This window comes from Castor canadensis, chromosome 1, assembly GCF_047511655.1.
Source record: "Castor canadensis chromosome 1, mCasCan1.hap1v2, whole genome shotgun sequence".
NCBI lineage: Eukaryota > Metazoa > Chordata > Mammalia > Rodentia > Castoridae > Castor > Castor canadensis.
In genome coordinates this window covers 53885428-53911330 of record NC_133386.1, presented here as the reverse complement: position 1 = coordinate 53911330, position 25903 = coordinate 53885428, and the positions used below count along the sequence as shown (strand labels likewise).

The window sequence follows — 25903 nt, the reverse complement described above, 5'->3', positions numbered from 1 at the left end:
AGGACAGTTGCTGACTGCTTTTTCTTCCTGGACTTGGAGACACAGGTTGGATTTTATTCTGAGGTAGTTTCTCCACCTTGCAAGAGACATCACCCACTTTGCCCTGTTTTTGTTGATATGTTCATTTGATCTCAGTCTTACTTTACCCCATTCTCCAAAGTGTTTGGAAATTTAAACTTCCAGAAACTAAAATGAATTAAAAATTTGTTTCATGAAGTAGTGACATGTGAGATGTTTAGAGATCACACAGGTTAGTGTTCCTCACAATTTTTTGCAGGATACCTGACCTTAAGCTGTTCATGAGCATGTCATAGAAAATGGATCCTGTGATCAAATGCATTTGGGAAATGCGAGAATTGGATTACTTACAAGAGGACTTCTTAAAGCCTTAAAAAGTTAATGTACATAGGGCAGGATATGTCATCTACAGTTTCCTAAATTTATTTGACACCTGAATCAAATCATTTTTCTTCAAGAAACAACAGGATCATTGTGCTAAGGAACCCCCTTAAGAAAATCCTTCCAGAGTGTTGCTAGAGGTCAGCAACCCTCCTGAGGACTATGGATTCTTGTCCTTTTTCCTTTTTCCTGGTACGGGGATTGAACCCAGGGCCTCATGCTTGCTAGGCAAGTGATCTGCCTCTTGAATAACACCCCAGTACCCTTCCTTAATTCTTCTTTCTTGTTGGCAGTGTGACAGACTGGTAGAAATGCTTAAAACTAAGTGAAGTGTATTTGAGTGCTTGCTGGGCACAAGGGCTAGAGATGAATCAAATAAGGTCTCACCCTCAAAGGATGCATGGTCTGGTTGAAAAGGTGGTGGCAGTGCAGGTGACCATTTGTCTTAGAGTGAAAAACTGCCTTACATGTAAGGTTAGAGCAAAGGACCCAGTAGTGCAGCAACCTTAACATGCCTGAGTTTCTTGGACAACCCTGCTTTAAAGGGCTATACTCCTGCTAGGCTCAGGTGACTCACACCTGTAATCCTAGCTACCTAGGAGGATGAAATCAAGAGGATCGTGGTTCAAGCCAGCCTGGACAAATAGTTCTTGATACCCCCATCTCCAAAATAACCAGAGAAAAATGGACTGGAGGTGTGGCTCAAGTAGTAGAGCACCTGCTTTGCAAAAATGAAACTGAGTTCAAACCCCAGTCCCACCCCCACAAAAAAAATTATAAAGGACTCCACTCCCTTGTATCTTTGGGGTGAAAAAAAAGATGCAGACCCTACTTCTTTAGGAGCTCTGTCTGAATAGGCCACAGTTCATACTGGATCCAGATGCTGGTTTCTGTTAAAAGCCCAGTAGGACCTTTGCTTTAGTTTATGTTTGGTTTCTAGAGCTAGTTCCTTCATTGGACATGAGCAAACCATCCACTTCTGTCTGCATGCTGTCCCTGGAGCTCTACTCTGAGGGGAACTGTGGATTTAAAAGCTTCCCTGGAGCTCCCTTGGAGTTGAGTGAGGCTCTGTGGTATGACAGAGCGACTATGGATTTGGAGCAGAGGCTGCTATATTTTCATGGCCATTTAATGTCTCATCTCTGAGTCTCAATTTGCTTATCTGTAAAATGGGATTAAAATTTAAACTTCCTTGAAGGGTTAATTCTTCCAAAGACTAGTTCCAATATGGGTTACTGGTTTTTGTCAACTTTTTTAAAAAACTTACTTAATGTTTATTGTGATTTTTAAATACTCTCAGAAATTAATGCAAAATATAGGAAGCAGTAGGCCAGTCTTACTATTGGTACACTAACTACTTTCCTCTGCAAACTATAATCAGTCTGGATTCTTTGCATTAAGAAAAGCACTTGCAAGTTGGGTAAAACCCTTGCTATCTGGAGACAAGTGTTCCCTAGTAGTTCTGTTTACCAATTTGAGGGTACCTGGTAGGCCAGCATTTTCTACTTTCAAAGGGTGCCTCTGTTGCAGGTGGATTGATGAAGTTATATGTGGTACCCAAAGCATTCCATTAGCATCTTTAAAGGAGTGCCTGAGCAGCCTGGCTGTATGGCCTTATCTCTCCCTAGGGTCCTGTTGATGTCCACAGAGGTAGTAGCCAGGCTACTGAGGGAGAAGCCTCACCTGTCTTTCCTCAGCCCCCAGAGCCTCCACCTGAGCCACTCCCAAGGCTCTTATCTCCTGGATCTCTCATCAACGTCCTCCCACTGCCAGGTGTCCCAGGCCATGCTCCCAGTCCTCCTGGGCTTTCTTGGAAGCAGAAAGATTGCCACATACAGGCCTGATGCTAGGAGTGGTCTGGCCTTGGATCTCTGAAAAGCCAGTGATTATCCCTTATGACACAATTTGGAGTGTAAGAAATTCAGTCACTGTAAACCTGAGGGATGAGGATGTCTTTCTCCAGGTGCTTCCCCTTCAGGGAGCAGCAGTAGGCCAGGTCTGATATGCACCACTCTGTAAGGACTGACAGGCTGGCGTTCCTCTGGTGTTTATTCACTCCCAGGAAGAGACACAGACCTTACTCCAATTCTTGATCTTCTATTTGTTTAGTAACCTTCTTTTTGCTTAAGATCCATGACATTTCTTAGAGGATGGGAATCACTTAGTTATGAAGTCTCAGGGTAATTCCAGTGTTTCTGAAGGATTGATCTTAATTGCCAGTCTCAGTTTGATTGAAGGTTTGTGTGTCAGTATGTCCCTCCCAATTCCTTCCCTGTCCCCCTGATGAAAGAAGTCTGGGTCATAAGATTTTTTATTTTAAGTATCGTGTCTGTGTAGAATGTTTGACTTGATTCCTTGGGGGAAATTTGTGTCCAGGAAGAGAAGGTCAGAGGTAGGAGTCTAAGTATTCTGAGGTCAAAATTCTAAATTAATTTCCACCGAGTGTCTCAAGTGATAGAGTGCCTGGCAAGCAAGCACAAGGCCCAAGTGCAAACCCCAGTACTGCTCAAAAAATTATCCCTCCCTTGCCACTAGACTTCTGTTTGTGTACAAGCCAGTGTAATTAATTGGAACATACATTGGTCATTTGTTCAGAAGTGACCAGAAAGCCATACAGCTTCACATAGTTATAAATAGTCAGAAAATGTGTTGATTGATAGACCTGTTAGAAGGTGGCCCTTATGCTTGACTGAAAATGCCATCTGCCACTGAGTACCTCAGCCAAAGCACTTTCTGCCTGTCCCCAGCCAACTTCCACTCAGGCTGTCCTGCTGGCTGGGGTGGGGAGCTCCATGTAGGGAACCCTGGTACTTCTCACCCAGTGCTGGGGCAGCCAGATGTGGGCCACCTGACCACATAAACCCAGATTTACCTCACTCATTGACCCAGGACTCTCCTTTGGTCCCCCTCAGTCTCAGAGTCACCCTCGAGTCTCTCCTTTCAGCTCCCTCTTGGTTTCCTTCCTCTTTTCTACTGATGTGACTGACACTTGCTTCCTGGTCATGATCTGTGTCATGTTTATATTCTGGTCATACTCCATAGGTGGATGAGTGGTTTGAACTATCTGTGGAACTCAGAGCTGATTTCGTGTTGTCAGTTTCAGAATTACTTAGAAAATCAGGTTGTCTCTTAAAACCCCATATATATTTAAAGTAGGAAAAAAAAGACTTGGAGCCCCCACCCCTTATACTTGACAGCTGGACCCTTTGATGGGGTGGAGACTACACCTCCACTTCCACCCACCCTCAGGATATCTGGGGCATCCCAGTCTGCACACTCCCATCATTCACTCCTAGTTACCTCACAGGCCCCAGTAAATGCAGGGAAGAGTAGCACAGGATGGTGTCACACCCTGTAAAGGAAAACAGAGATATTCAGGTCACGGCTTATGGCTGTAAGCATGTCCTCCCGGATGTGAGTTCCCTTTTGTTTTGGTAGCATCTTGAGACTTAGAGGAGTAGGACTCTTAACCTGGGAATCTGAGTGGATGGTGATAAAGGGTGTGTATAGTGGTATATACAGAAAAGAGAGAAGAAGGCTAATTCTTAAATACTGAAGAAGCAGTTGAATGTTAAAAACATACCTGGTGTTGATTTCATGTTATAAGAAGTAAGAACTTTAGAAATTTAATTGGAAACCATCTTCCCCTCCAAAAAACATTACAGACCTTATATCCTGTCCCACAAGTAGTGAGTTCTTCCTGGGCTCCAGTGAGAGTTACTCTTGGCAAATAGAAGTAAGTTGTAGAAGCAACAGGACAGAGAGGAAACAGTTCTTTCAGGAGGATGGCTTGTTCATTTATTCAGCCAACATTTACTGTGTACCTACTTTGTGCTTTCAACTTTCCAGACTACATGGAACATTGAGGAAATTTTGTTTCCCTCACTGGAATAAATGCTGCTTGAGAACAAGATAGTGCTGTTAAAATAGCAAACACCTTCTAAGTGTTTAAGTTTATTTAAAGACTTTGCCCCATTTCAGGGAATTCAGATATTGGGAGCTCAAAGTCCATGAAGAAGTGGCCATTCTAGGCAGTAAATTATCAGGTGCAAGGCATGGGCGTTCAGAAGAGGTCAGCCCAGGGAAGGTGGGGTGGAGAAGCCATCTGAGTGTGGAGATGATTCACACAGATGGAGAGAACAGCAGGCCAGGCAGTGTCCCTGAATGCAACACACTGGACAAACAGAGGCCTTCTTCCCGGTAGCATTGGGATATAAAGTGTGGACGAGGATAGTAGAACTTGACCCCACAGGTCTTTGCCAGCTACTGTTTGTGGGTGTTATAATTAAACTTAATTAACCCCTACTCCAGAGAGAATCTAAATGCCCCATAAAGGATTTGTGAGAATAAAAGCCCAAATGTAACATACTATCCTTTATAGCTTGAACAATTAATAATAAATGAAGTTGTTACAACTTTGCTATCAACAGTAAATCAGCTCTGTCGTATTTCTGCTGTGGAGAATATAGGTTAACCTGATCCCTGCACCAGGTCAAGGAAAAGAAGGTCTTCTTGCTGAACTTATTTTAGCCCTCAGTAATCCTCTGCACAGCTCATTGTCTCTCAAATGTGAGGGGCTAGGATAGCCACTTCTCTCTTTCCCCTTCTGAGCATAGCCCAAAGGCTGGCCAGTAGGGCAGGCTAGGACAGGTCCAGGTCTCCCAGTGTCCTGGAGGCAAAGACTCTTGAGGGACCTGTCTGTAGTTCTCAGAAAATCTTTAGCTGACACCTGAGAAACTGGGCCTTCCTTGGAGGCAGCACAGCAGCAGCACTTTCCCCAAGTCAGGTGTTGCTTTTATGTACACTGAGCTTTCTTTTTTTTTTTTTTAATAGTGTGTATAATTGCCTTTCCATATTATGTTGAATGTCCCCTTTGCCATTAAAAGCTTCTGGTTCTAGGCTTTCCTATAACATCTTCACCTTCTCCATGTTTACTCACCCAGTAGAAAGAACCAGAGCCAGAGTCCTGGTTTCCTGGAAATTTGACTTTCCTTTCAGGAGGCTTCCCAACTGAACAGAAACCTGGACTCCAGCCTGACACTGACTTCCTTACCTGTTCTTTTTCCACTATAAACTATTCAGTGCCTAACATGGCAAGTTGACAGCATTTACCAAAATGAACCTTTGCACAGCTGTACTTCCTAAGTCCCTCTGGCAGACATACAAGATGACCCTGTATAGCCAACATCATAGGCTCAGGACTGAATTTGCATCAGCCCGGACCCTGCCATCACATCAGACTGATTTTCATGAATGTCACAGGATCTTCTTCCTCACCCCTTCCAACCTAGAAAGTAATGAAAAATGACCAAGGCAGTGTTAGCCTATTTTCCTATGCTGTGTTAGGGCCTGTGGAAATGAATTCTACAGAATGTACTGTCATTTTGGTGTTTCAAAAGTGGATGTGGCTACTAACCTGAGAACCACAAAAATGTTTTTTCTAGAGTGACACCATCTCTAAAGGCCTTGGTGGAAGCCAGCAGATGACTGTAGCTCCTGATAGATTGGTGTTCCTTCAGTCCTTCTGGGAGTAAAGCAGAGATGGTGGCAGGTGGGAGTTTGTTGCTCTGTGCTTGGCGAAAATGTTCAAGCCCTGAAGCCCACACCTCTTCTCTGAATTCCATTTGAGACTACCCCATCAGATTGAAGAATCCATTCTTTTCTATTCTGAGTGTTCTATATTTAGTCCCCAGCTTGTCCTGGGAGTTCAGGTTTTGTTTAAATTGTCCTTATTTTTAAAGCATGAAGAAAGTGGTGTTTCACTTTAATTTTGTTTTTCAGGCTGACTTTTCTCTAAATAATTAAAATTCTGCCAGGAAAGTGGTTGATAATCTTCACAGATTTGTGAGCGTGAGAGTTTCATCTTACAGTCTCTTTTTCTTCCATGGTTAGTGTTGGTGTCTTCATTCCTTCTCTGCAAAGAAGATAAAAACCCTGCTGACAATGCATGCTTCTCGCATGGAGTTTAGCTGTGGGAGGATAGCAGTGGGAACAGTTACGGTCCATGCCCAGATCCCAGTTGATTGGGTGGTTATGTTTGGTGTCGTGTTGGAGGCGTCTCCCTTCTTAGACCGTCATGTGACTTAGTGGTGATAATTAGGCAGAAACTTGTCTTCCCTACAGATGCCAGGATTACAGAAGGACTGACTCTCACCAGAGACCAGATGACGGCATCCACAGATATTTTTAGGCCGCGCCTCTTCGTTTATTTGGTCTCCCCATTTCATGTTCATCAACAGCCTGATTCAAACTTACTTTTTGAGCAGGGAGGAAAAGGGATGGGGGAGGCATCTTCTCCCTCTTGATGGAAGTCACTGATGAGACAAGGCAACGGTTTCGTACTCATCGTTAATCGGTGTATCGCCTAGTAACTGCAAAGCAACAGCTGTAGTTGTGTCAGCTATCTACTTCCTTTTCCTTCCAAAAGCTTTGCTTAATCTGATACATTTTTAAACTACAGGGGCATCAACACACACATAAGCCTCACAGTTAACTAAAGGGCCATACTTTAATCCATGTGAGAGTGATGTGAGCGTCCTTAAAATCCATGAAACTTGTACCCCAGCCAAGCACCGTTGAACTCCCAGCTCAGTAGTTGATCCACTCTTTCCGTGCTTGATAGAGGCAGATAACATGTGCAAACAGTGAGCTGCAGAAGAGCCATTCAAAGCCTAAGACTGAAGAGTTACTGCTTTTCTGTAGGGCTATTTTTATTTCCTGGGTCTTCAGCCTGAGTCGTGATCCTGGTGTTCCTCTTAGAAGGGTGACTATATTTCTGTTTGGCATTTATCTGGTTCCTTTATGCTTTCAAGATATTGTATAGTCTGTTTTCCTTCTATCACAGAGAAAACCAGGGACCTTTCGGTTGTGTGGAGTGAGTGTTTCTGTATTAAATGTGCCTTTTGTAGGAGCTGCTGCTTACCCCAAGTCTGGCCCTGGTGGCTCAACCATAGGCATGGAGGCATCTTCCTGCACAAGCCTCCCCAAGAAGGCATTGCCTGAGACCCTGGAGGATGCTCCAGGACATAGCATCATAGGTTGCCCCACCCTACCGCATTCTGCAGAAAGGAAAGAGTGATGATTAGCACATCTGCTTTTTAATGATGACGTTCCCAGAAGATTTTGGACCTTTTGCTAAGGGAATAGGTGTGTGGCCTGGGGATTGTTGGTGTGGATTTAGACTGTTCTTGGTGGGTCTCTTCCACCTGATTTCAGAGCTGATGGCCTGTCTTGCTCAGATGATGCCATGTCCAGGGTGCCTAGGCGCCCTCTGGCTCCTCCCCTCCCACATTGGGCCAACCTAGCAGCACAGCAAACTGTAGCTCTGCCTCTGCTTGGGGAATGAAATGTGTCACTTTTCCGTTATGCACTGTTTCCGCAGCAGAATAATTAACACCAAAGGGAACTGGGGAGGGGTCTGAATTAGGTAATACCTTGCCACTTCTCCCTTGGCACTTACAGAAAGTCAGAATCGGGACTTAGGGACTATAGTGCACTGATGACTAATTGCATAGTGATACTAGGTTGTGATTTATTAAGTGTTATTGTGAAGGAAAAAACCAAGTCCCCTTCAGAGGACTTTATCTGTGAGCCACCTGTCTGATCATGCTTTGGGGGTCCTGGTAGAGGACTAAGAACATCACCAGTTCTAACAGGCCAGATTCCTTACAGTTACTGAGGTGTAAGATTTCCTTTAGCTTTTTCCTCCCTCTGAAAGTAATTAGCCATTATTTTATAGTCCAGTTGCTTTCCAGAGCAGAGAACACCCCCCAAAAAACCCTTAAGCCAAGGATATTAAATATTAGGGATCCATGGGAAGAAGGATCTAGTTGTCTTCCTTTATTGTATCTGCCTCCAGTAAAACAACCTACCACCTTCTCTATAGAAAAGGTAAATACGACACAGGTGTGTGCCATTCTGAATACTAAATCCTGCTGTCTTTGCAAATGTTGGTAATGAAAGATAAGATAGCCCCAAAGACCAAGTCACAAGAACACTGGTGGAAATTCCAAAGGAACATACATCGCCTCTAAGGTGGAGAGTGGGTATATGTACCTCATTGTGTGTGGAACAATGATGCATTTTCATTACTTAAGATGTGGAGCTTATGATGCTCCACTGCCACTTTTCTACCCATTCTTGGCCTGGAGCCTTTTTTTTTTTTTTTTAAACTACCATGACAGCCAGTGCTGTCTTCATAAACAAAAGATCTTATGTCTCAAGGCCTGGCAGGTCAGTTCCTTTATCTAGTCCTCTCTGAGTGGACTTTGTTGATCCTCTTTAACTTTTCTGGGCTCAGTGGTCCCATGTGGTTTGGTAAGACTTGTCTAAATTCAGATGCTCTGGGAAGACCCTTGCTGTACCTTTCCATCAAAGATTATTAGTGACAAAATAATAATGTCGTTAGTTGTTAACAGGATGTTTTGTGGGGAATTTGCTAGGCTTTGTGTGTGTTACACACTTTTTTTTTCTCTGCAGATTCTTAATGCAAAAGTTAAGTTCATAAGACAGCCTACTTAGAGATGGCTTGCTCCTCTTATTTCCCACCACCTGTGGTTAGGTTACTAAGCTCCTGTAAGAAGGGACCATGTCACCTCTCCTGGTACCAGTGTACTGATGCAAAGTCTGCCTGTTGTCAGTCAGGGAGAGCTAGAGAGCTATAGCTGGTCTCCTTTGGGTAACCAACTTGCCTGCTTTAGCATGAAAGTCCCGTGTCCCAGGAAACACCTAGGTCCCAAAGTCTAGAACAAAACCCCATTTTACTGCAGATGTCCCTAACTTACCAGGGCCCGCTAAATCATACCTAATGTGCCTTTCTTTGTGAACTTCTCAAAATGCATGATCCCATTTCCTTTGGGCTTTTCAAGTTTGAAACATTTTGTAATAAGGAAAAAATAAGAAATATGGTAAGTAATCATCTTGCTTTGCCCTTTGAAATCCTACAGCAAAACAGCTTTCCTTTGTATGCCCTGGGCTCCGAGGTGCGGGGAGCAGTGGGAGGCTGGTGAAGCATGGTTCCTGGGTGCCTGTGTCGTATTTGAATGCCCTTGGTGATCTCTGGTTTTCTTTTCTCCTCCTTTAGACCCTTAAACTGACACAAGACCTACAGAGAAAACCCTTTGCCAAATCTGCTCTCAGCAAGTGGACAGTGATACCGTTTACAGCTTAACACCTTTGTGAATCCCGCTCCATTTTCCTAACCCAGCAGAGACTGTTAACGGCCCCTTACCCTGGGTGAAGCACTTACCCTTGGAACAGAACTCTATAAAGTATGCAAAATCTTCCTCATAGAGGGTGGTGAGCTACCTGCCAGCAGAGGACAGCACCCGTCAGCATCACCCACTCTTATTTAGAGCACACCGTGAAGCCCCTATTGGCGATTCTGTGCTGTTTTAATATCACGATGGTTTTTGGGATGCTTTAAATGTTGTTTTTGTGTTTGTTTTCCTTTGATCCTCTTGAGTTTTTCACATACATAACTTGCAGTATTTTTCTGTTAAAATGTTAACCGTCCTTCCCCTGGCAAATTTAAAAACAGAAGGAAAATATTGTACCAGTTACATTCTAGCTTTGGGCGTCACAAGCTTTTGAGCCCATGGAACTCCATAAACTAACACATTACATAAACTAGAGGGGGATTTTCTTTCTTCTTTTGTTTGGTAGAAAATTATCCTTTTCTAAAAACTGAACAATGGCACAATTGTTTGCTGTGCGCACCCGTCCAGAACTGAACCACACAAAGGCAAAACAAGTGGAGCACAGCATCCAACCCGAGATGTTTCCAGTTCTGAGTTAGGGTGGTCTGAAGATGAGTCCCCCAGCACCTGCTCTGTAGCTGCCCAGTCAGTAGGACCCATGGTCTCCTGTCAGTCTCTTCAGCTAATGCAGTGTACAGAGTTGACCTATTGGTTAGAAACTAGATCTTTTCAGGAAAGAAAGCAGTTCAGCTGTCCACTCATTTGCCAAATGCCACTGAAGGATTTAGTTTTAAGGAGAAAATGAAAAAAATATGCCCTGTTTTGCTTTGCAGAAGAAATGAACTTACAGGTGAATCATTAATCTTGCAGTGAGAAATGTGTAAAGAGAAACTGAGTCAATGCTAAGGCAGGTCTAACTTCACTGTTTCTGAAATGCACATCCTTGATTATTTTCAGCCTTGCTGTGTATAATCTGATCTTCTAGAAGTGTATGATTGAAAGGCAATAGCATACAAACTGATTTTTTTTATATAAGCTTAGGTTGTAATTATACAAGTGATACAATGGAAATGCAAGATAAGGCAGTTTAAGCTTTTTTTAACTTTCCTGATTCTATGGATTTCATTTTGTTTTGTTTTCAAAAGTTATGGTGCTGTATAGGTGCTTTCTGTTTAACCTGGAAAGTGTGATTACCTTCGTTACCCCCTTTGGTAGACAGAATAGTTGGGAACACCTTTGGTACATAGGAAATTGGTATAACGATGCTCTGATTAGCACAGCATATACATATTTCTCCAAAGTGATATATGAAGACTTTTCTTTGCATAAAAAGCATTAGGCATATAAATGTATAAATATATTTTATCATGTACAGTACAGAAATGGAACCTTGTGCATGGGTGTTAGGAATACAGGCTAGTGTTTCAGCACAGACTTCCCTGCTTGAGTTCTTGCTGATGCTTGCACCTTGGCAGTGGGCACCAACACAAACGTTCCACACAAGCCCCTGCACCCACCACCAACCACCAGAAGCCTCCTTCTGCACATGTGCTTTATCACTCCTTTGGGGGTGATAACTAGTGGTGATCACAGCTCCTCGCATAATAAGAGTTCCATTTGGTATTGTCACACATCTCCTGCCTCGCTTGTATGGTCACGTTTGAGCGATGGCCCTATTAATTTCCACCTGCCTTTTATGGGATCTGTACATTGTCGTGCAATCGTGGTTAGAGTAGACCTGTAGTGTATCACCTTTCTAAACTGCTACATGTTTATAATCTTCATTTTAAAAGTATGTATGATTTTTTTAAAATATATATTCTATTCATGTGGTCTGCTTATTAGTGAGCCACACTTGCCTACTATATCCCTTTGTAATAATGCTAGCCACTCTCTTGATTCTTTAGTAGTCTGCTGTACACAGCTGTCTAGTATCGGCAAAAGAAGGCTGCCTCTCTGGCTTCTTGAGAGGTGCTGCCTGAGTAGGACAACTAGCAGAGGCAGTGTCAGCTGGGGGACAGGAGGAGGGACTGAAAGAGACCAGATACAAGGGAGAATCCCAAGTGCTTCCAGCATGAGGGCCCTGAGGTTTCTCTCCTGAGATCAAAGAAGCAATCTAACCACAAAATAGCTACTTGCCTATGCAGTTATATGGACGCTGGGAGCTGCATGGAGGGGGCAAGAAAGTCAGCCCTCCAATGTGTTCCAGCTTTAAAATGCTGAATTCCTTTCAGACACGTAGCTTCTTGTTTATTCTCCTCTTTTCTAATATTTGTTGGATTTCAGGCACAATGTCTTACAAAATGTCCTAAAACCAGATTATAATTTAATCTGAAACAGCTAAGGGAGGGACAGAGGGGTAGGTACGAGGACAGTGCAGCCTCAGAACAGATCAGGAAAATAGAGGGAATGTTTTGATTTTCTTTTCTTTAATAACTCCAACGGGGCTGGCAGAGTGGCTCAAGTGGTACAGCACCTGCTGAGCAAGTGTTGAGGCCCTGAGTTCAAACCCTAGTACCACCCCCCCAAAAAAAGTAAATAAATAAAAAATAAAAAAAAATAACTCCAACGGCATCCACATGTAGAGTGGTATGGAAAACTGTCCAGGACCCCTGCACCCTCACCCTCACCCTCACCCTCAGCTGTCCCTATACAGAGAGAGGCCAGGCTCCCTTAGATGAGCCAGGTTCTACAGTGATCAGGCTAGGCAGAGGTATAGCCTGGGCCCTCTGTCCCTTATATTGGAACCCTGCTTTCTGGGTGAGCCAACTGTTGGCCACCACGTAGCTTTCTGAATGTCTTGAGTCCCTTATTATAAATGCTGTGATCTGGAGCATCTTAACAGATGGCTCATGGCCTCCAGACCAGGGCCAGCAGCTGTGATGTTGGAATTCTGATGTGGACTATGCAGGGCCGCCTCCAACAGCCTAGGGACCTTCTTGGTAAGCTGCCCTAGGGAGCCGCCCAGTTGGTGATGAGAAGTTAGCAGAATACCTAGTATCAAAGGCAAGACATGCACTCTGGGGTTCCATGGTTCCTTTGGGGCTCCAGAACTTGATACCTTGTACCAAAGCTAGAAAAGAGCTTTATCACAAGCCTTCACTATCCTGGCGTGAGGACCAAGCGCCGGGCTCAGCGTACCCCATTAACTGTGAATGCATCTGAGGTTGGTTTTCTTCATTGCAGCCTCAGCAACATAATGATTGCTGAAACACATTTAAAGTAAATTTTTTTTCCCAAAGTCTGCCTCTCCTGTTAATGGAGAATCATGCACACACATGTAGTACATGTGTGGTTCGGGTGTTGATTTTTAGCATCATCATGTGTGTCACTTCCCCACCCTGAGGATAGGACTTCATGGCTCACTACTCAGGACAGATATGCTTGTCTCAGGGTGTGACTCCAGGTGGCTTCCAAACCTGTACATGGTTTTAAGATCATAGGGACAGACTTCACCTCTACCAGAGGAACTCCACCCACTTAAAGAATAAAGAATATTTGAATCTCTTGGAAAAGGCCATCAGGAGTAAAGCAAGTCCTCTGTTCCATATTCTGGTGCCAAGGGCTGATGAGGGAAATAAGAGTGCTGCCCTTTTTCTAAAAACATAAAGGAAGCCCTGACATCTCTGAACTCTGACTTTTCTTTTTCTTGCTGTATTTGAGGAACATCATATGATTAGGTGTAATTTTTTTTAATTAAGAAAAGCAATTTTTTTGTAAAAATGCAATCACCAGTAAAGAGGTACGAAAAAGCCGCCCCTCCGGAACCTCAGTGGGGAGGAGCGGGGCACAAGGGGAGAATGAAGTTCTTGTGGAATTGTCTGTCAAACAAGATCTTAAAGCAGATGTACAAGTAATGGAAAAGAGTGTGTGATATTTGATCTGAATCTTAAGTGGGTAACATTTTATGCAAGTTGAATGGATGGTTGGAATACTTTCCTCTTGTTTAGTTTTATTTGTACATATTTTTCTTTGATGAATGATTGATTATATAAGGCCTCTGCCACACTCCAGAAATATTTGTGCGGCTGCTTTTAAAGTATTGTGTGTCTGGTCACTTATTTCTCTAAAATTATCTCATTGCCTGGCAATCAGTCTTCTCTTGTATACTTGTCCCAGCACACTATGTACTTGGGAAATGTAAACAGATGTGAAGGAGGACCAGAAAAATTAGTGAATATTAAAAAAAATGTATTGTGCATTTTGGCTTCACATGTTTAACTTTTTTTAAGAAAAAAAGTTGCATGAATGGAAAAAAATCTGTATACAGTATCTGTAAAACTGTCTTATCTGTTTCAATTTCTTGCTCATACCCCATACAAACTAGAATTCGATATGGTGCATGGCCATATTCAAACACCTAAGAATCAAGCAGTTTGTCTTTTGGTTCAAAGCACCTCATCCTTTCTTTTAAAGTGGACACTTCATCCTGCATTGTCACTGAGGATTTTATCTAACCACATGTTGCCATGAATTAACCCTGCCACCCTTCTTCTCAAGGCTCAAAACCAGTTTGATTTGGGAATCTTCCCCTTTCCAAATGAAATGGAGACGCAGTGCTTACTCTCCTCGGTGTTTGTAGATATTGGCTTGTGTATTCCATTTAAACCCTAATCTAGTTTGTAAAAGAGATGGTGACGCATGTAAATAAAGCATCAATGACACTCTTGTCTTACTTCAAGAAATCTTTTGTGTATGTATGTATGACCCCTTCTTCCCCCATGAAATGGCTGAGTTTATCTCTAGGTCTTCCTGTGGGATTTCTTCACAAACTGGAGAGGCATGGGGCTGACTAGTAATGAGATCTCTCAACTAAATGAACCTAGTAAACTTTTTCTCTGGCCCAATTTTGACCTTCACAACCAGACAATTTAATAAAGACAGATTTATGGAGTTGTTCATGTTGGCTGATAGCCTCTCTTGGTGTGTACTGAGTCATGTAGCCCCAGAGGAGATTTTATGTCAGAAGGCAAGAATCGGGCTCTGCTCTGCTGAGCTCAAGCAGTTCTAAACTTCCAGTGATTGGGCCCTAATCAGGGTTCACATGAATCCAGCAAATGAACATTGGTCCTCGACAGGGCCTCCAGCACATTGCAAGTCAGATGCGGTACTTAGGCTTATGGTGGCAACGGGGTATGTGTTTCCTCCATGACTACATGTGGGCCTCCTCAATGAAGTTAGGAATACCACACTATTGTAAGACTGTTCTTAGCCTGGATTGTGTTTCCTATTTGAATAGACATAAAACTACCTAGCTTATAGAAGCCCCGCAGGATCTGGTTTAAATGTCCCAAGCATTCATTGGGCTCTTCAGTTTAAAGAGGTGAGCAAGATTTTAAAGTTGGCCCTTTGGGATAAGTTCTGTGTTAGTGGAGAGTCATGCTGTCACTCGTTTACAAAAGGAAAACCTTACCATCCTCTTATATTCCCACCAACTTGGGAAGGTTCTTTCAAGATTGCCTCTCAATTCTAATTCTGCCTCCCAAAAGATTAGAGATGGAAATCTAATGCTGGTACTACAAGATTCTCAGAGAGTTCTCCAAAATCAGCTAAAAATGCAACTAAAAACTAGTTGAAATTAATTTAATAATTGGCTAACTCAGTCTTCAGGTGTGGCAGTGGCCAGACCCTATGACAGCACCAAGAGAACTATGACCTGGACCCTGCCCTCTGTGAGATTGTTCTATAAACATAATCCACCTGCTCCACCTTCCAGAATAAAGAGCCAAGCCTTGCCTACTATCCCTGCTTCAACATCTGGTTTAAAAGGAAAATCTGGAGTAATTTCTAAAACACCTAATAGTTTGATTTTGTAAACATTCGCTTAGGGCAAAGCTTTCAGCCAGCAAAGGCTACTGGTCACATATTTGCCAGTCACTAACACCATAGCTTCAGTACAGGGGCCAAAGATGGAGGAAGGAAGAGTTAATAGCCACTCCACCAGACTGGTGCATGCACACAGCCACTCCCAGGAAACGGAAAAGTAGGGGGATGTCTAAGGTCAGGTACAGAGTGCCTCTCAGCTCAGGTGGATGGTGGAGTGGGCAGGGGATTGTATTGGAGGTGTGGGACTGAAATGGGGAGCACTCAGAAAGGGAACCCATTGCAGCTCTGCCTCCATCTCCGTTGAAGAGCACAGTGGAACTGGCTGAGGATCACGTGCATGTGGAGCTGGAGGAGGAAGAATTCTTACCTTTGGATTTTCCACATCAGAAAGTTAAAAGAAAAATTATCAGCAATTTTAAGACCTGAAGGAAAAAAAGATTTGTGTGTGCACATGTGGTTTTGCTTACTGTCTAAACCTGTGGTAATAGCTCAGAACTGTTAGCTTTTGCCTCCCTTCTCTGAGGACTCCATAGAAACACTGCAAACACCCGCACTCCCACTCATGAAGAGAAATCTCAATGCCCTTGTTGGATTGCTACGGGATCTCCTCTGTGATCATTCCTTCACCAATGGTGCTCATCATGTGCCAGACAGTGCCTGTCCTGGTGAGATGGGCCAAACACATATGCAGGCCCACTGGCATGTTCCCTGAATGAATGACTCCCACACATGCTGCTAAGGAATAAGACACAGAAACAGAATGAGAATTGGGGAAGCAGAGGAAGTTAACATTTGAAAAGAAAGGCAGAAATGGTATGGCTACCAAAGCAAAGGCAGGAAACAGGAGAAAGACTGGGACATTCTTAGAAAACTGAGAGGCTCAAAGCACTCAAAGATGTAGCTATTATTTAATCATAAACTTGTATGTTGATATAAGAAAATAAAAGGCAGGTAACAAATCAGGCAAGAAGAGTAGGCTGCCAGAAAATTCCAGACTGAGGAAATTGGATTTTTGGTAAGGTGTGGGAAACCAGCAGCAGGGCAGTTGGCCTTTAAAGGAAGGTGCACTATGAGAGGCAGATTCTGGAAGGAGGATGTTGAAATGAGAAGCCATGTTAACTTGAGAACTTTTCACAACATGGCACCCACAGAAAATGATGTTTATATGACCTACCCAAAAGTCAAGAAAGCTGTTCCAGGCCTCAGCCAGCTAGCTCTGGGCTCTCACGGGCACAAGCCCTTCAGGCAGCCCCAGGATGAGCCATCAGCTTACATCCCTGTGACTTTCCAACCAAGCTGAGAAGCTGGGATGCAGGCAAAATTATGAAAAACTTGGTAATGGGTAAGTCCAAGGAGGGAGGCAAGGGAGTTTGGTTTTCAACTCTTCACCTTGTGTACTATTTTAACTTATCAAAGTGGGAGTGTATTACTTTTATAAAGATAAATATAGCTTTGAAAGAGTGGAGGTGGCCTGGGGTTGACTCCTCTTCTGAGACAAGGGAATAAAGAATAAAGTAGGAGAAAGGTATTGAGAAGTGGAAGTAATAAGATAACTACACTGTTAAAAAGAAATCTGACTGGTAAAGTGTAATTGGAAACTTGTGTCTTCATAACTGGGTTTCCTTAACTTATGCTTATTAACATCTTGAATATCAGCATAGGAAGTACCTAATCAGGACAAAGAATATTATGCACCTTTTAAAATAATTATGAAAAGTACTCCTATTCATGGAAAACTGTTCTTATCAGATACAGTTTACAAATACACCTATTTTTTTTTTTTTTTGGCAGTACTAGGGTTTGAACTCATGGCCTCATGCTTGCTAGGCAGGTGCACTACCTCTCAAGCCATGCACCCATTCCTTTTTCCTCTAGTTATTTTTCAGTTAAAGACTCAAGGTTTTTGTTTTGTTTTGCCCAGGCTGGTTTGGACCATAATTCTGTTTCTACCTCCCACATAGCTGAGTTGACAGATATGTATCACCATGACCAACTTTTTGGTTAAGATGGGGTCCACTAACTTTTTGCCCTCAATGCTCCTACTCTCCACTTCCCAGGTAGCTGGGGTTTCAGGTGTGCATCACCATGGCCAGTCTATTGTTCTTTTATTATAATCTATTGATATAAGAAAAATAAAATGCAGAATACAAGTAGTATGTGCCAGTATAAAACTGTGGGCTGGGGAGAAATGCAAAAAGGTAAAACATAGAAATAGAAATAATTCTGTATCCTAAACAGTATGGGCCTCACCATAGGTCTCAGGCCCTTGCTGTTGCTTCCAAAGTCAGAATTTGAGCTGGCCGAAGCAGGAACCAAGAAGCTATGGCCTTCTATCAGGTGAGGACCCAACATGTACCCAAAGGTGACTCCCCCAAAAAGTAAGAGGGTGTGCATGCTAGGACATGCCCCCAAAAGATAAAAGCCCATTGTATTAGGGCAATTGAGTTAATGAAATTTTTTTGTCAAATTAACTTCATCTTGTTGCATATATTTTAATATGTTGAAAGATAATGCATTTACACGATTCAAAAGCAATAAAGTATAAACAGATATACACATTTTCCTCCCATCCTTGAACCCTGTCTACCTAGCTCCTCCTACCCCAAAGTTCCTCATGTGTCCTTTCAGAATTTCTTATGTGCCTTCAAGTGATAAGACACAGATTCTTATTTTCCTCCCTTTAGTATACAAAAAGTACATTAAACACAAAATTGGGTATCTTGTTGAATGGTTTTCTCACACATGGCAGAGATTGTGTATAGGAAGATTCCTCGCTCTTTCTTGTAGGTACATAGGATTGCAGAGCATTAATGAACCATAATTGGTTTAACCAGAGTCCCCTGTCGATAGGCACTGGACATTGGATTGTTTCAAAGCATATGTTGTTACCAGCAGCACTGCAACAAATAAACTTATGCATAGATTATTTTTTACATGTACAAAAATCATTGTAGGATTAATGCCCAATTCTTTGTAGAATTGGCTGGGTAAAGGATATGTACATTTGTCATTTTTCAGAGGTTGACCAGTGTACCAATTCATACCACCAACATCAACAATGTTTGAGAATCCCCATTTTCATACAGCCTGGTATTTAATATTTGAAAAGTACAATTGCAAATCTGTGTTTCCCTCTCCCCCTGAACACTGGAGTCCACACCTAAAATAAGGTGAGGACCTGGACCCAAGTGAGATGCAGGGTGGAGGATGGGAGGGAGGCTTAGGAGGTGGAGTCAGGGTGACCTGACGACTGCTAGGGAGGAAAGCTACTCTGAGCCCTCAGGTGATTTCTGCACACCAAGGAGTCATGCTGGCAACCTGTCCATCCAGTCTGGCTACAGGATCCTCCCCTCACGCCACCAGCTTAGACCGCCCAGGCCTCCATTCTGCAGCCTGACCTCACAGCTGGGCTCTCTCACCTCCCAGAATTCCAGAGGGAAGCTGTCACCCCAAAAGAAACAAGTCTGGTCTCTTTGGCCCCAAACCACACACCCAGACCTATTCATAGTGAGATTGCACAACTTACTGGAGTACAGCCCAGCTGGGCAAGGGAGAGCAGCACTGCTCTTGGCCAGGCCCTGGGCCTTGGGTGCCCTGGACAAGGCTGGCAGCCTTCAGAGCAAAGCTGTCCCCATGGCTCCATGGTCTCACTGCCTCCTCTTCCAAAGGAGAAACTCCTAACGCCCACCTTTCACCTTGCCCACTGTGCTGGTTGGCACCACAGGCAGAGGCCCTCTGTTAGTGCTTGCAAGGAAGCTGGGTCAGGAGTAGGCCTTCAGTCAATTAACATCTCTGAGATTCTGTCTTGTCGTTGGCAAATGGAATCAATGTTGCATGTTCTGCAGGTCTCTTCAGTTGGTGTGGGCATGTCCAGAAGTCTCTGCACACACTTCAGGAAAATCTGCATCAATTCCTTCATCCTTCATCTCTGCTGATACACATCATTTGCCCACGCTCCATGGGTGGTTGTTAATTTTACTACACAAAAACATACAACAAGCCAGATGCCAGTGGGTCAGGTCTGTAATCCTAACTACTTGGGAGGCTGAGATTGGGAGGATCACAGTTCAAGGCCAGCCCAGGCAAATAGTTGGCAAGACCCTATCTCCAAAATAACCAGAGGAAAATGGACTGGAGGTGTGGCTCAACCCCTGACTTTAAACCCAGTCCCACCAACCAAAAAAAAAAAAAAAAGCTGACATTAATGAACCCATCAGTATAATTAGATTGCATAGTAATCAAGAAAAGTAACTAGTTTTTAAGGATTTTCTGCTCTCATTTTCTTTGATGTTCTTCAAGATCTGTTGGCAGGAGCCATACTCATGGTCTGCTTCTCCCATCACCAAGACTCAATGTCCTGGAAAAGAGGGTCAAAAGATTTGTTTTTCGTCCTGACTCTGCCACCCACAGCTGTGTGTCACTGAAGTACACAGACTACACCAGCACCATTAACAGAATCATAAGATAATAAATTTGGGTTGGTTTGAGCCACAAAGTTTGTGGTGATTCGTTACAGGCAGCAATAGGAAATGAATATGTCCTCTTACACCCGGTTGGATTCATACCACTGGGTTTGAAAGACCCGCTGGGGTCCAGAGCTGGCTGTGGAATGAATGTAAGCCAGCTCATGAGCTCTCCTCATGGCCTCCTTCTGCCATTTGTTCCTGTTCGTTTACACTCTGGTGATCAGACAACTGTTGAGCAGGACTGTATGCCAGAGGACTCAGAGTGTCTATGAATTCCAAACAGTCTGGAAGCCCAAAGGATCTCTGTCATGCCCACTCCACTGGGCCTGAGGCATCTGAAAATGGTCCCATTGGCAATTCTCAGAACATTGAGGAAAGGAAAGGATTTTGCTAGGTCCTTCTGACCAGAGTAGGCTTATCCCCACCAGACTCCCTGGAGATGGAAACACAAGGGGCAGCTCCCACCCCCTTCTCCCCAGAGCAAGGTCACATGCATGGAATCATACAGTAGCTTTTTATTTTATGTTTATCTTTGTGGAGGTATTGGGGTTTGAACTCAGAGCCTTGTACTTACCAGGCAGGCCCTCTACCACTTGAGGCAGCCTGACATAAAGCATTTGAAATTCATCCATGATAAGCCTTTCGGACTTCCAAAATCATAAAAATAACAGGGTTTCACAGAATGCCTTGGAGCCTCCTTCCTACAAATGAAATAAAAGGTTTTTTGAGACATCAAGGCTCCCAAACTCACTCTGAAATAACCTGGTGTAGCCTCCCAGTCTTGCAATTTGGTGTGTTCTCAAGGGGAGCCTTCATGTGTCATCATCCTTCTTCACAATGCTTTTCCAACAAGATCTGTTTGGTTTCTTTAAGAAGCCAGGAAGGGAAGAAAGGCAAATATTTTATTGATTGTTGATTAAGCCATTCACTTAATGGTGCTGGAAATTGAACCAAGGGCCTCTGTCATGCTAGGCAGATGCTCTATCACTGGGCCATTCTCCCAGCCTAAGAGGCAAATATCTTTATTTGCAGCATTTTGAATATGAGGTAGCTGAAGTTCACGGAAACTGGTATGTGTCCAAACTCAACCAGCTCCCTTAAGCTGGGGAGAATCCCTGATTCTTCTTATTCTCAATTCAGAGTTTTTCTGGTTTTGTTTTCTGGTTTTTTTTTTTTTTTTGCTTGTTTTGTTTTACTCTTTTGGTTTTAAAGTTTAAAAACTTCTACAGATGACAATGTAAGGGTGGTAATCTCTTCAATCAAATGTTGCCATTTAAGTAAGTGATAGAGTGGGCGAGAAGAGCACAGAGCTGAGTTTAAATCATGCCTACACTTGGCTACACAACCTCTATTTTCTCATTTCTCAGATGGGTGAGCCCTTCCTGCCTCCTAGTGTTGTTGCAAAGATGAGAGAAGTCATAATGCAAGTGGGTAAAAGCAGAGGAGTCACTTCATAAATGGCAGAAATTATTTCTAACTTGGTTTGTTAGGAGAAACTATAGAATGTAATGTGCACACCATTAACTGTGTGGTGGGTGATCTCAGCCTCTCAGCACTGCATGGGATTCTGAGGACACTGGAAACCAAAGGGTTAACAAGGAGGGCCAGAAGCTGGCACAGCTGGGGATCATTAGTTCCTAAGGAGGCGCCTCACAGCTGTGAGGAGGAGCCCTGCCCAGGGTGTCTCCCATGGAGGAAACTTGGGCTGCAAACTTTGTTTTACTTTTTTCTGAACTTGGTTTTACACTACAGAGGGAGTTCCTAGTATCTGAATTTAGTTTTTGAGCCCTGGTGCGGACAGTTCCCATAGTCAATGGCTTGCCACTTCTTGTTGGGCAATGTTGTTATTGATGTTGGGCCAGTGTGATTAGAAAATGCAATCTTCCAAATGGGGAGTCTGTGACTTGGCCACACTGAGATGTGTCTCCACAAGCTCAGTCAGGGCTGGGACAGTTACCCGCACAGTGGAGTTAAGGGTAAAGTGCTTCTTAGTACCCCTCTCCCCCCCACACTCCTCCCCTCTACTTAGCATTATTATCATGGGCCCTGAGTGGCCTGTATTCTGACTGAGAGAAAGGGGCTGTGTTGACAGGACACAGTGACAATGGCTGTAATCCCAGCTACTTAGGAGGCTCAGGCAATAGGATCTTGATTTCAAGTCTAGCTGAGAGGAGACTGGGGAGAGAGAGAGAGAAAGAGACTGAGATCTGTTTGAGATAGGGATCTGCCCACTTGACAGCCCTGCCCAATGGATAGTCCCCCTTTAAAACAGTAGCAGGCAAGAGCCCCCATCCTTGCCCTTTGAGTTTCTCCTTCCTCCTTATTCCAAGGGTTCCCCAGGGACAGTGAGCACTGGTGCTTTAGGGGTATGTAACACTTGTCTTGACAGCTGCTGTGGATGCTAGAGTGGAGAGTAGGGGTCCCACTTCTGCCATCCCCTCTGGGTAGATTCATGTGTGCAAAAGGCATGAGTTCTTGATCATGGCTTCACACCCTCCTCTTTGACGCTCATGACAATATAAAGCAAATTCAGTTTTGGCTGTGACAGAGGGCAGGCTGCAAAGAAGCAAAAGCATTTCAGACAGGTACCCACCATGTTGGGTAGCTGGGGAGGGGAGAAGATACTATAAAGCCCTGGTCCCAAGACTTATGCCTCATGAATCAATGGGGCAGGTGGACAGTCATGACAATATGGTGTGAGAAGAGCTGGGAAGAGGGTGAGTGAGTGGCCAATGAGTTACTCAAATGGCAAAGTGGATGACCCTCTTTCCATTCCATTCCCACTTTGCATACACCCTTCCTCTTCCAGTTACCTTCATTTGTGTGGCTAGTTGTTTCCATGCGTGTCTCCCCAGCAGGCTGGCTTCTCCCCATCCAGGCGGAGGTGGAAATAGAAGCCAGGCTAATATCTAACTGAGCTAGTTAGTTGTTCAATTGATTTACAGAAGCATCTATTTCCACTTACCCATTTGTTGTTTTTACTCTATGCTCATCGCTCAAGAGCATTAAGTACGCATGAAACTGTGATATTATTTTACTATCTTCCCTGAGACGTACCTCAACTTTGGCTCAGAGCTTAGCATTCTTAGCCACACAGAGCCGTGGAGGTACACTCAGCAGGATTCAGAACTCTTGGATGTCAGTTCATTTCAGAGTCAGGGGTGAGAATGCCAAGCAAAGACAAAGAGTGTGGAATTCCTACCCTCCAGGGCTTAGGTGGCCCTCTTCCTGAAGCCTGCTTCTCCCACTTGCTTCTCAGCTCCTGGCCTCTGGACGCAGCGCCTTTGTAAACCCTGTCCTCTCCTCCTTACTGAGCAGGCAGAGAGAGAGAAATCGCCTCCCAGCTCAAGCCAGAGAGAAGAATCCTGGGCCCTTGCTATTTTCAGAGCTTAAAATTGAAGCCCATGGTTTGTTTCCTCAGCACTTAATTAGACTCCAGTGCCTCACAGGGCTGCCTCCTTCCCTCCCACAAAGAAAGGTCTGACCAGTGGTTTGGAAGCAGACCCCATGTTCCAGGCAGGAGGGCTGGGGCCTGAAGTATTTTTACATATGGGAGGCTGTGGAGAACAAAACTGCTTGGCCTGAAGCCAGTTACACTAAGTCAGTTGGGATAGGGAGGGAGCAAGAAAGCTGTTATATCATCCTTGCTTCTTTGCACTGCATCATAAATCTACTAGACAGGAAATGGGGGCTGGGTGGGGAGGGAGAAGCACAGAGGAGGCGGTACAATAAGGCTAGAGTAGGGCTGGGGATCCTGCTGCCTTCATAGCTTGGCACAGATGAGCCTGCCCTGAAACACGTGGGGAGTCTCACATGGCACTAGGGACAGCAGACAAGTAGCATCCTGAGTGGGTGTTCGAAGCTGCCTGAGTCAGGTTGGATGTGGGCTAACTGCATGTTGCTAGGCTGGCTTCAGGTTCTTCAACTAAAACCACTGTCATTGATAAAATTCTTAGGGCTGGAAGTCACTTTAGAGATGCATTAATGAGGGTTTTAAGGACAACAGAAGGAAATTCAGTCACCCAAAGCCACACAGCTAATGAGAACCAGAAATGGGGGCTGGGGATTTTTGACTCATAAATGGCGGTCTACAAGAGTTCCCCTTCTTATTGTTGCTTCTTGGCTTCCATAGAGGGACAAGCCTTTGATTCCAGAATGAAGGTAAGACATAATATGCAAATCCACTTGGTTAAAATGACACATCAATTCAATTCACATTAAGAGCTAAATAATTGATTTTTATTACTCTACTGAGTAGAGATTTTGAGAAGCAGGAGGCTCTGTGCTCCACAGAGGAGCACTTCTGACTGAAAGGGTGGGGAGGCATCTACTTTATAATCAACCCAAGTCTGTCCAACCCCAGGATTTCTGAAAGGGGGAGGTAGGGGAAACTGAGATTTATGATGTTCTTGAAGTAGAACTAGCTCTGTCCCAGGGAGGAATGAAAACAGGGGACCTGGCTAATGACTTCCTGTATTTATACATTTTGCTATAGTTTTCCCCAAAGTTTTAGATACCAACCTTAGGAGCACCATTACTATTGGATTAAATTTATACTCACTTGTGTATCCATGAAACCAAGGAACCTCTCATGTTTCCTACTGTTCTTTTTCTCTCCCATTAATGCTCCTGAGGCTGCCTTTCAAACGTAGGAACCAATAGGTAAGAAGCATATACAATCTTTCTATACACTTCAAGATCCTGAATTAAGTTAAATAATAGCTATAACCAATATTTATGATTGCCTTTATTTTTTATCAAATACTTCACTGCCATTACCTCATGTCTTCAGGTAACAATTATCACCATCCCCATTTTACCAGGAGGAAATCAAGGCTCAGAAAGATTAAATGATATGCCTCAAGGTCACCCAGGTGTCAGGGCCAAAATTTAAACCAAGGTAGATTTATTCTAGAACCTTTGCTTTAACTACCCCATACTGCTTCCACTAGTGGAAACAAAAATTCTTTGGAGTACAGAGAGAGTTGAATAGAATTTTGTCTAGTATCAAAAATGAAGCAGGGTCTGGCTGAGAGCTGAAGTTGGAGTAGAGTAAGATTTCCATGTTCTATGCTCCATGCCCCATGTTTGGCATCCATTATTGCTTTTCTGAGCAAATAGCCTAAATCTCCTTTCATTTCTCTTTGGCAGGGTCTTGGGCCATCAATACCATGTCATCCTCATTCTATTTTTGTCTTATATCTGTCATCCAACTCATTCCTGTGGTCCAAACCTGCAATGACTTGCTGTCTACTAAATACAAATAAAGCTGATTCTTGATACCCAGAGACCGTTGACACAAGCTTTGTGTGTTCCTTTTCTCCTCCTCCTCTTCATCCTCCTATTACTTCTTTTTTTCTTCTTACTTTAGATATTTCATCATCACCACTAGGAAGCACACAGTGGAAAGAAAACATGTTCATTTATCAGTCTTTTGCCACCAACTAATTCATGCTAGTGGATCCCATGGGGAAGACTAGTGAAGGAGAACTTGAGGCTTAGAGATTACCATTTTACCTATGCATACCCTCTAATCTGAGAGTCTAGATAATATTTAAACTTTTTTCTTAGGCTTTGGTTTTGTTTGTTGAATTATATGTCATCTTTTACCCATGACCCATCCTTGGCCAGATTCTATAACCAGTGAATAGGGATAGCACTGGAGTCTTACTGTATTCAATTACATGAATTAATGCATGCAAAATGTGAATGTTGCCTGGCCCAGAGCAAGCACTCAATAGTTGTTAGTTGTTGTTAATATGATAAGATATTGCTCAAAAAATAATACTATTCAAGGCTCAATTATTTTTGTTATTCCTATATTTTTTCATTATAGTGGATAGGACTTAGTTTGAAAGTAAAAGTTACTAAAGGGGAGGAACTAAGTCTAAAACAGAACAACACCAGTTACCTTTCTAGAGGCAGACTTGTGCTTCTAGTCATTGATGGAACTAGTTTGAATTAGACAAATCCTCCTTGTTTGAACAAATAGACTAGATTTAAAATGCAAGTATC

The 25903-nt window shown here is 43.5% G+C and overlaps 1 protein-coding gene across 4 annotated transcripts in view; it reads left to right on the top strand.

Annotated features, from left to right (window-relative positions):
• Positions 1-14260, top strand: part of Foxo3 (forkhead box O3) — a 122970-nt gene extending 108710 nt beyond the window's left edge. For all 4 annotated transcript variants that reach the window (XM_020186063.2, XM_074077222.1, XM_074077227.1 and 1 more), the window contains one exon: positions 9482-14260. The gene's annotated coding sequence lies outside the window, so the exon portion shown is untranslated. The remainder of the gene's footprint in view (positions 1-9481) is intronic.
• The last annotated feature ends 11643 nt before the right edge of the window (positions 14261-25903 follow it).